The 9,178-nt window shown below is 37.6% G+C and overlaps 1 long non-coding RNA gene across 1 annotated transcript; it reads right to left on the reverse strand.

Annotated features, from left to right (window-relative positions):
* Positions 1–884: 884 nt before the first annotated feature.
* Positions 885–8,968, reverse strand: LOC138842671 (uncharacterized). Its single transcript, XR_011377416.1, has 2 exons — positions 5,344–8,968; positions 885–1,430 (listed from the first exon to the last, which is right to left on the reverse strand). It is a non-coding gene; the product is annotated as an uncharacterized lncRNA (long non-coding RNA).
* Positions 8,969–9,178: the final 210 nt, after the last annotated feature.

Genomic DNA, 9,178 nt, shown 5'->3' on the forward strand with positions numbered 1-9,178 from the left:
CCCATCTAGTTAAATACAGTCCCCTTTCTTAACCCTGTCATTTTCCAACAAATTACTATATTTATTCATTAAAATCAATTTTCAAATCTAAAGATTCTAAAATTTTTGCTGACTTGTTTATAATTGTCAGTCCTCACTAGAATTTAAGTTCCAAGAAGGCAGAGACCTAGCTTATCTTATACATGATGTGTATACATGATGTGTATACATAATGTGTGCTTTTGGGATGAATAAATGAAGACAGGGAGACGAGAGTGATGAGCTGATTTCCTCAATTATACATAGCAAGCCAGTATAACAGCTAGCCCTAGAACCAGGCTTCCTAGTTTGTAGTCCTTTGCTCATTCTACTATATTATATACTGCTTCTCCTTTGGATATCTATATCTACCTATATGTAGATCAATATCTATGTTTATGTATTTGTGTCTCTATTGACCAGGCAAGCAGCCAAAAATATACACATTTCCTTTCCAATGAAGCTCTGAAAGAGTACATTCAAGGCTGGCCACCACTTAGTTAAAACAAAACAATTTTAAAAGAAACGACCAAATCTGGAATGAGTTCAGGTGAGAAATAAGAGCCTTACGGGGCTGGAGAGAATGATTTATGAAGAGAGATCAAAAGAATCAGAAGAGCAGAGAAGAGTCTAGTTACTAGATGACTATCTCAGAATGCTGACAAAACACAGAGAAGAACAGAAAAAAATTACCCAGTGTAACATGAAATAGAACAGTACAACACTACTAATCCATATATATAAACACTCTCACAAAACCCTTGCAATATTAGAGGCTTCTTAGCGCCAAATTCATAGTCAATATGAATATGCTGAAATTGACCACCACCATTGACAGAAAGGAAAGTAACAGAGGCTAAACATAATTTCCAGTATAAAGGCCTTTATTTCCATGTTGAATTTTCAAATAGTGTTTAATTTGCAAAGCATCCCCATTCCCTGTAGGGTGCCTCACATAGTAAAAGAGAGCTACTGTAAGTAAGTCTAATGTAAAGAAGAAAAAGAAAACCAAACTAGGCTTAACACCAAGACAATTTTCCTGGAAGTGAATCTACTGAATTGTGAAATAATCCTCTAAGTGAAGTAATTATGCTTAATTTTCAAAAGAAGAAAGTTGGTTCTTATTGTCTTTTTTTAAAAAATTAATTAATTAATTTTTATTTTTGGCTGTGTTGGGTCTTTGTTGCTGCGTGAGGTCTTTATTTGTGGCAAGTGAGGTCTACTCTTCGTTGCGGTGTGTGGGCTTCTCATTGTGGCGGCCTCTCTTGTTGTGGAGCACGGGCTGTAGGTGCACGGGCTTCAGTAGTTGTGGCTCACAGGCTCTAGAGTGCAGGCTCAGTAGTTGTGGCGCACCGGCTTGTTGCTCTGCGGCATGTGGGATCGTCCCGGACCAGGGCTCGGACCCATGTGCCCTGCATTGGCAGGCAGATTCTTAACCACTGTGCCACCAGGGAAGTCCCAAGTTCTTAGTGTCTTGAGAACTGTTTACTTCTCAGAAAATTTTCAAAAATTTCAAGCCAATGTCTTATTTGAATCAATGAATTCTAACAAGAACTTTTACCTTTCTTAATTCCAAGGATAAAAGGACTTGAAGGGGAAACAATGAAGAGAGTTGGTTTCAAAAATCATTTCCCCTTTTCTAGTAGAGAAGTCCATTGATCTTTTGGGAAGGGAGTGATTAAGTGAAGAAAGACATATATCTTTGATTTAAAAGGTTTAGTCACATTTAAGATTTTAAAAATATTATTCATTTTTATTTTAAAAAGATGAAATTAGGGAGATGTATATATACTACAGTGGAATAATCAGGATTGTTAATTTTATGCACATTATTTTCCCTGTACTCCTTATAGAAAGGTATTAAAACAACATAGAACCTAATTTGTAGGTAATTTTCAAAAGAATTTATGATAACCATTTAAAAACTATTTTAATTTCAGCCATCCTCTGCTTAAATATTGTCAAACATTTTTAGATGAGGAAACTACAAAATTATAATATTTGAACATCCTAAGAGACTTATTTGAATTATTATTCCATTCACAACTGTTCATTTTAAGAATATTTATTACAAAGAAAAATAATGTCCTATATGAGTAATTTAGAATAAAATTTTCTTTTTTGTTTACAGAACATGGTAGACAAGCTAGTGCTTATTCAAGCACTGTCAGTCCTTTTGGACATTCCAATTTCTGCCTCTCATTTTCTCACTTTATTAAAAAAAAATCATCAAATAATATTTTTTGGGTGTCTACTCTGTGCTAGCCACTGTTCCAGTTTATTGCTATGTGGCAACCAGCCTCCAGGTTAGTTCCCAATGCTCTTTGCTTCCTAGTATTCATTCCCTAGTGTAGTCCTTCCCACATTGTGTCAGAGTTTGTGACCAAGAGACTATGGCAGAGCAAGGGTGTGACTTCCAAGTTTAAGTCATGAAATACAGGGTCACTTCTGCCTTATTCTCTCTTGGGCCATTTGTTCTGAGTAAGGGCAATAAGGAGGTTTCTCAAGGCATCCAATGGACAGGTCCATGCAGGAAGAATTAAGTCTTCCTGTAAACAACCAGCACTGACTTGCCAGCTATGAGAGTCAGGTATCTTGGATTGAAGTCTTCCTTGCCCATTGCCCAGTTAAGCATTCAGATGACTACAGTCCAAGCCAACACTTTGATTGCAGCTTTAGTAAGAGAGACCCCCAAACAGAATCACCTATCTAAGCTGCTCCAAATTCCTGACCCACAAAAACTATGAGAGAAGAAATGTTTATTCTTGTTTTAAGCCATTAAATTATGAGCTAATTTTTTACACAGCACCAGATAATTAACACAGCCTATTTTATCACATGAGAAAAAAATTAATCTGTTAAATAATTATATTTTTTGAAAGACAACAAAGAAAAATATGTACTAGAAGGAACTTAGCACATCACCTTGTGTCTATATCTGGGGAAAAAAATTAGATTCTCAAACTTTGCAACATTCTTAACAGAAAATAATAGAATTTCATTGTTTGGTTACTGTAAGCAATTATCAAAGTTAAGAGTTCAAAGGTTGTTTTGCTATCATTAATAATTTGCTTTGAACGGTATTAAGACTTTAAACAGCCTTAAATAAACAGTATTTTTCAAAGTATTGAAATACATCTCTTAGGTAGTCTAAAAAAGAAATGGAACAAAACACGACAGCAATATTACTTCCCATAAGAGTTGCAATTGATTACAGCCAGACTCTATGAGTAGAATATCAAGATCTGCTTTCTACTCAATTATTTTCTGTGGGAGGGGATGGGTTAGCAGTAAAACTGATGTGAAAAAAAGAGGGAGACTTTCCTAATCAAACATGTACTTGTTACTTATTTTGTAAGAGACGATGAAGAATCCCCAAATGGGGCCTGAGTCTCCATATCAGCAACAGACTTCGACTATTGCTTATTAAGTGAAGTTCTATGTAATTGCTTTCTCTTTTCTGAGATAGGCTTGGTGTCTGCAATAAGAGAAAATATGTAATATCTATGCACCCTCTGCTTAAAAATCTCTTTGTTTAGAAATCACATTGGCTAAGTGTTTAATGTTTCCATAAATGAGTAAGAAGATACTCCGCCTCAGTGTCTCAGATGAGTAATAAAGTTGTCACAGAATGTCCTGTGGAAAGTGGTAAAGGGTTAGAACACCCACTTAGAATGGCCACCTGGTCTAGCTGTCAGATCTCAGCTACATCATAGTCAACCCCTTTGGCATGCACATTCATCTCTGTATCTCTACATGTTAGGCCTATTTATAAAAAATCCCACCTTGTGGGGAGGGGAGGCAGGGAGAAGCACATCTGGTAATAATGGTTTTGCTAAGATTTTCATTTAGTCATAAATTTAGAGAGAATCAAGACCTTCCTAACCAGTCTCTGTATTATTGTGTTAATTTCTTCCTCAGTGAAATAAAAAACAGTACTCTTTTCCTCAGAGCTAACAAGTTACACAACATTTAACTCATTTGTGTTAGGCTTCTCTTTTTTTTTCTTTCTTTTTTTTTTTTTTTTTGCCATTCCAGCAGGGCAGCAGGCAGGATCTTAGTTCTCCACCAGGAATCCAACCTGCATCCCCTGCAGTGGAAGCATGGGGTCTTAACCACTGGACTGCTAGGGAAGTCCCTAGGCTTCTCTTAAAAGCACAAATACTTATTTCATTGGTTAGGTTTATTAATAACTTACAGTCTGTATAAATGATTATGACCAGAATATGAATGTATGTCCTCTATACCAAGTTAGAAGACAAGGGATAGAAGTTTTGCCTCCAGGGGAGATTTAGAAGCACTGTGTGGCATCGTGGGAGGACAGGGGAGTGTGTGCTGTCTCTGTGGAGCTTTAGGACAGCCACAGACCACATGGAGAATGAACATTGGGGTATTGGAGGTGAGAGAAGAGAAAGCCCCAAGCTGTGAGAGAAGTAAGCAGAACGAAGTTAGTTAAGGAAAGGTAAATTGCACCAACCTGAAAACTGTGCCCAAGATTCAGGTGGTGGTAATTGCCATAAAAAGTTTTTAAAGGATGGGGCAGGAATTCCAATTGAATCTTGTCCTTGGATCTTCTAGAGTACAAGAAAGGGACTGTACTTCTTTCAGTTCCTCCTATTCCCGTGGCCTCCCTGAATGGTCAGAATGTGGATACTCAGAACCCAAGGCATTCTAGCACAGTCTTCCACTTGTTCAGGCAAAACTGTATGGGGTTTTAATGAAATTTGAAACAGTCCTTCTACTTACCTGTGTGAGTGTCCTCAGGAATCAGAGGAATAGAGATAAGAAGCCACAGAACAGGGCCTTAAAGCTAGAAATTGTACCAATCCAGGCCACCCTCTGGGCTAATACACCCATCAAAGCAAATTTTTCTCACTAATATGGTTTCAAAACTAGTCGTAAAGGCCCTTGTTAATGACCTGATAATTGTTTTAATAGGTCCTCAGTCAAGTGTGAAGTCCTGTGGTTGACATGAAGTATGGGGAAATTTCACTCCTGGTGTATCTAGAAGAGTATCATGAAGCATTCCTGCTTACAGTTTGGCTTACTTAGCAATACAAATTTATTTACTGTATCCATAAAACTGTCTCTGACTGCCTATGGAAGTCTCCATTCAGGTTGGCTCTGTGAGAGGAATGCTGAGAAAATACTCGGTAAGCAGTGCCTTTACTTTTTCTGGAGAGCTTCTTCAGTGGGCAGTGAAGTCATTTTGTTCAAATTCTCTCTGCTTCCTTCACATGAAGACACCTCCCCAAATCCCAGGAGGAAAATAACCTTTATTTTTTATTTATTTTAAAAATAAATTTATTTTTTTTATTTACTTACTTTTGGCCATGTTGGGTCTCCGTTGCTGCGCGCGGGCCTTCTCTAGTTGTGGCTACTCTTTGTTGCAGTCCAGAGCTCTCTCGTTGTGGTGGCTTTTGTTCCGGAGCACGGGCTCCAGGGTGCACGGGCCTCAGTAGTTGTGGCACACGGGCTCAGCAGTTGTGGCTCACAGACTAGAGTGCAGGCTCAGTAGTTGTGGCACACGAGCTCACTTGCTCGGCGGCATGTGGGATCTTCTGGGAGCAGGGCTCTAACCCATGTCCCCTGAATTGGTAGGCGGATTCTTAACCACTGAACCACCAGGGAAGCCTGAAAATAACCTTTAAAAAGCATTTGTCCAGATTTACATTCAATTCATATTCATACATTCATTTATTTCAGAAACACTTATGGAATACCTCCTATGTACCAGGCACCATTCTAGGCACTGGGGATATAATACTGAATAAAATCTATGGCATTAAAGAGGACATATTCTAATGAGAGAAACAGGATGTATGTGTGTATATACACACATGTATATAGGCATATGCAGTATATGTAGAGAAAAACACATATATTCCTAAGTAGTAAGTTCTATGGAAAAAGAATAAAGAAAAAAATGGAATAAGGAGTGCTGATGGTATAAGGAAGGAATTTTATTTTGTTTTATTTAGGGTGATTAAGGAAGGCTGGCATTTGAGCTGAAGGATACTAGGAAGGAAGTGAGGAAGGAAGGAAGTGAGGAAACATGTCAGGAAGGTATCTGGTGGAAGAAAGTTCCAGATAGAGGAAAGAAAAACAAAGACCCTGAGAGGAGAGCACACTTGGTATGTTTCAGCAGCAGCAGGGAACCCAGTGTGGCTGACAGTGCCTAAGGAAGAGAGAAGTTAGGAGAGGAAAGAAGTGGAAGGAAGATCTCATAGGACAGTATAGGCCATTGTGGACACCAGGGTTTTTCCTCTGACTGAACTGGGAGAGTTCTTAGTGGGAGAGTTCATGATCTGTTACATTTGCAAAGATCTCTCTGGCTATTGTGGAGGTCACACTATATATGTATGTGAAAGAGAAGGGGAGGGTAGCCATTATCATTAGTGGGCTTGAAGATGCAAGGGGAGGGAGTGTTTATCAGAACATGTAGAAGGTTGTAACTATAGCCTTAGGGGAGAGGTGCCCTACGGGAGCTGTCATCAGGAACACAGGTGGAGGAACTCAGGTCTTACAAACCTTAGCCTAAAATGGAAAGACCCAGGGGAATAAAAACTCTGACCTCCCAGTCTTCTTGTACTTAGATCAGCTGCTGGCATTAGTCAACCAGAAGCCAGAGGGCAGGGAAGTCCAGTTGGTATCATCCATAGAAGGCATCTTGCCCAGGAACAGAACAGGAAGGAACTATGTTGACCTGAGGTGCAGGGGAGAATATCTAGCATTCAGATAAGCCTAGAGAAAAGAAGGGAACACAGAAGATCACAGATAGAAAAGTAGAAACAAATCTTAAGTACCCGATGATGTTCTTGAGTTACCACACTGCATCTGGAACTACCAACTCCAGCAATTTTTTCTTTTGAAATAATTTTAGACTTAGAGAAAAGTTACAAAAATAGCAAAGAGTTCCCATATATCTTTCACCCAGCTCCCCCCATGTAAACATCTTGAATACCCATAATAAAGTTACCCAAACTAAGAATTAATATTGGTATAATACTATTAACTGTACTGTAGCTTTTATCTGGGTTTTTCCAGTTTTTCTGCAATTGTTCGTTTTTTCTGTTTCAGGATCCATTGCAAGTTGTCACACTGAATTTAGTTATTATGTCTCTTAGCTTCTTTCAGTCTGTGGCAACTTCTCAGTCTTGCCTTGTTTTTTATAACCTTCACACTTTGGAAGACTACTAGTTAACTTGTAGAATGTCCCACAATTTGGGTTTATCTGATGTTTTCATATGATTAGACTATACATTTTGGGCCAGAAAAACAAAGAAGTGATGAGCCCTTCTCAGTGTATCAGAAGGTACATGATGTTAATATGTTTTATTACCTAATTACTAATATATCTTAATGCATAGTATGGTGACTTTGATCTCTTAGTTCACATGGTCTCAGATAGGTATAAACTTCCTTTATGTGAAATGATTAAATATTTATATTATTGAAGCCCCTGTTAGTTGATATTATCTTACTTGCAGATGGATACATCCTAACAAATACATCAATCTTCCTACTTATCTTCCTATTCCTAAGGGTACTTTATCTACTGAACGACAAAATGAATAACAATCAAGAGTCCTTAAATTGTATATTTAAAACCTGTGCATATAGTCAATTTATGGAAAACCGAAGTGGCCGAATTGCATTTTCATCTCCTTGACTTTAAATTTCTTGAAACTAAATGGTAAGTGCATGATTAAAACAAGAAAACATTTAATGATGAAATTAAAGAATTGAAAGTTAGGAGGAATTAGAGTAATTATTAATCTTATAGAGTAATTAAATTCCTATATTATTACAGAATTTTCTTTGCCAGATTTAGTGATGACTCTTTATCAGTTACTTCAACACTTTGTAGAGAGCACAGTACATTGCAAGGTAACTGTTTGGGCAGCTATCTCTATTTTATTTTTAATTCTTCTTTATGCTGAGCTAAAATCTGTCTCACTATTATTTGTCCCAATCACCCTATCTACTGGAACTTTTCAGGAAAAAAAAAAAAAATCCAAAAGAACTCTTCTAAAGGCAGCCTTAAAACATTTAAAATTGCTAGTTTTGTCTCATAAAACTAATTACTAGGATGAGATCAAGGACAGAAGACCTCTGTGGTACTATGCCTCTTCCACCCATGATGGCCTCAATTGATTAATCCTGTTTGAGCCCAGTTGTTCATCTCTAAATCCATTTAAGTATGTTATTCATACAACACTGCTTTATCTTCTTCAAAAGGACACCTTAAGGGTGAGTTAGAGAAACACAAATAAAACAAACTCCCCAAATTTCAGTGGTAATACAAGAGAACTTCTTTTTTCTTACTCAAAAAAATCTAAAACCGGTATTTCTGGTAGGCGGGTGACTCCATTCCACATCCAATCAAGGGACCCAGGCTCCTTACCTTTTGTGGCTCTGCCATCCCCTAGGGTCAGCTGGGTAAAATGCATAAGAGAAAGAACTCCTGCTTCCTAAAAACTCTCTCCTGGAAAGGGTACATGTTATTTTCAGTCACATTTCATTGGCAAAAACTTGTCACATGGCCACACCAAGAAGAAAGGAACATGGGAAACATAATGATAACAGGCAGCTACCTCCCAGGGATATGTCCAGAATATAGAGGGAAAGTACTTATGTTTATTTATTAAGTGTTAGCTGCCTTTCTCAGGTAGCTTTGTTAAACATTTTCTGAAGTACAGTTATACTGTGTCTGGGGTATTTCTCTGACCTAATATTCTGGTGCAGGGGTCTAGACATTTTCTGTGAAGAGCCTGATAGTAAATATTTCAGGCTTTGCAGGTCATGTGATCTCTATTGCAACTAGTCAACCCTATCACCGGATGGGAAAGCTACCTTAGACATAATGCAAATAAATAAATGTAACCCTATTTTAATTAACTTTTATTTATGGACATTGAAATTTGAATTTCATATAATTTTCACAGGGTATGAAATATACTTTTTCGATTTTCTTTCAACCATTTAAAAATGTAAAAACCTTGGTTCTCAGGGCATACAACAACGGGCTGCAGGCCAGGTTTGGCCTGTAGGCTTTACATGGCTGATCCCTGATCTAGTATCACCCTTTATAAAGGAAGTGAGATTAATACATTAAAATTTGATTTTAGTGAATACTAAGCCTTAATACTCACTTATT

Source organism: Globicephala melas, chromosome 4, assembly GCF_963455315.2.
Source record: "Globicephala melas chromosome 4, mGloMel1.2, whole genome shotgun sequence".
Classification (NCBI taxonomy): Eukaryota; Metazoa; Chordata; class Mammalia; order Artiodactyla; family Delphinidae; genus Globicephala; species Globicephala melas.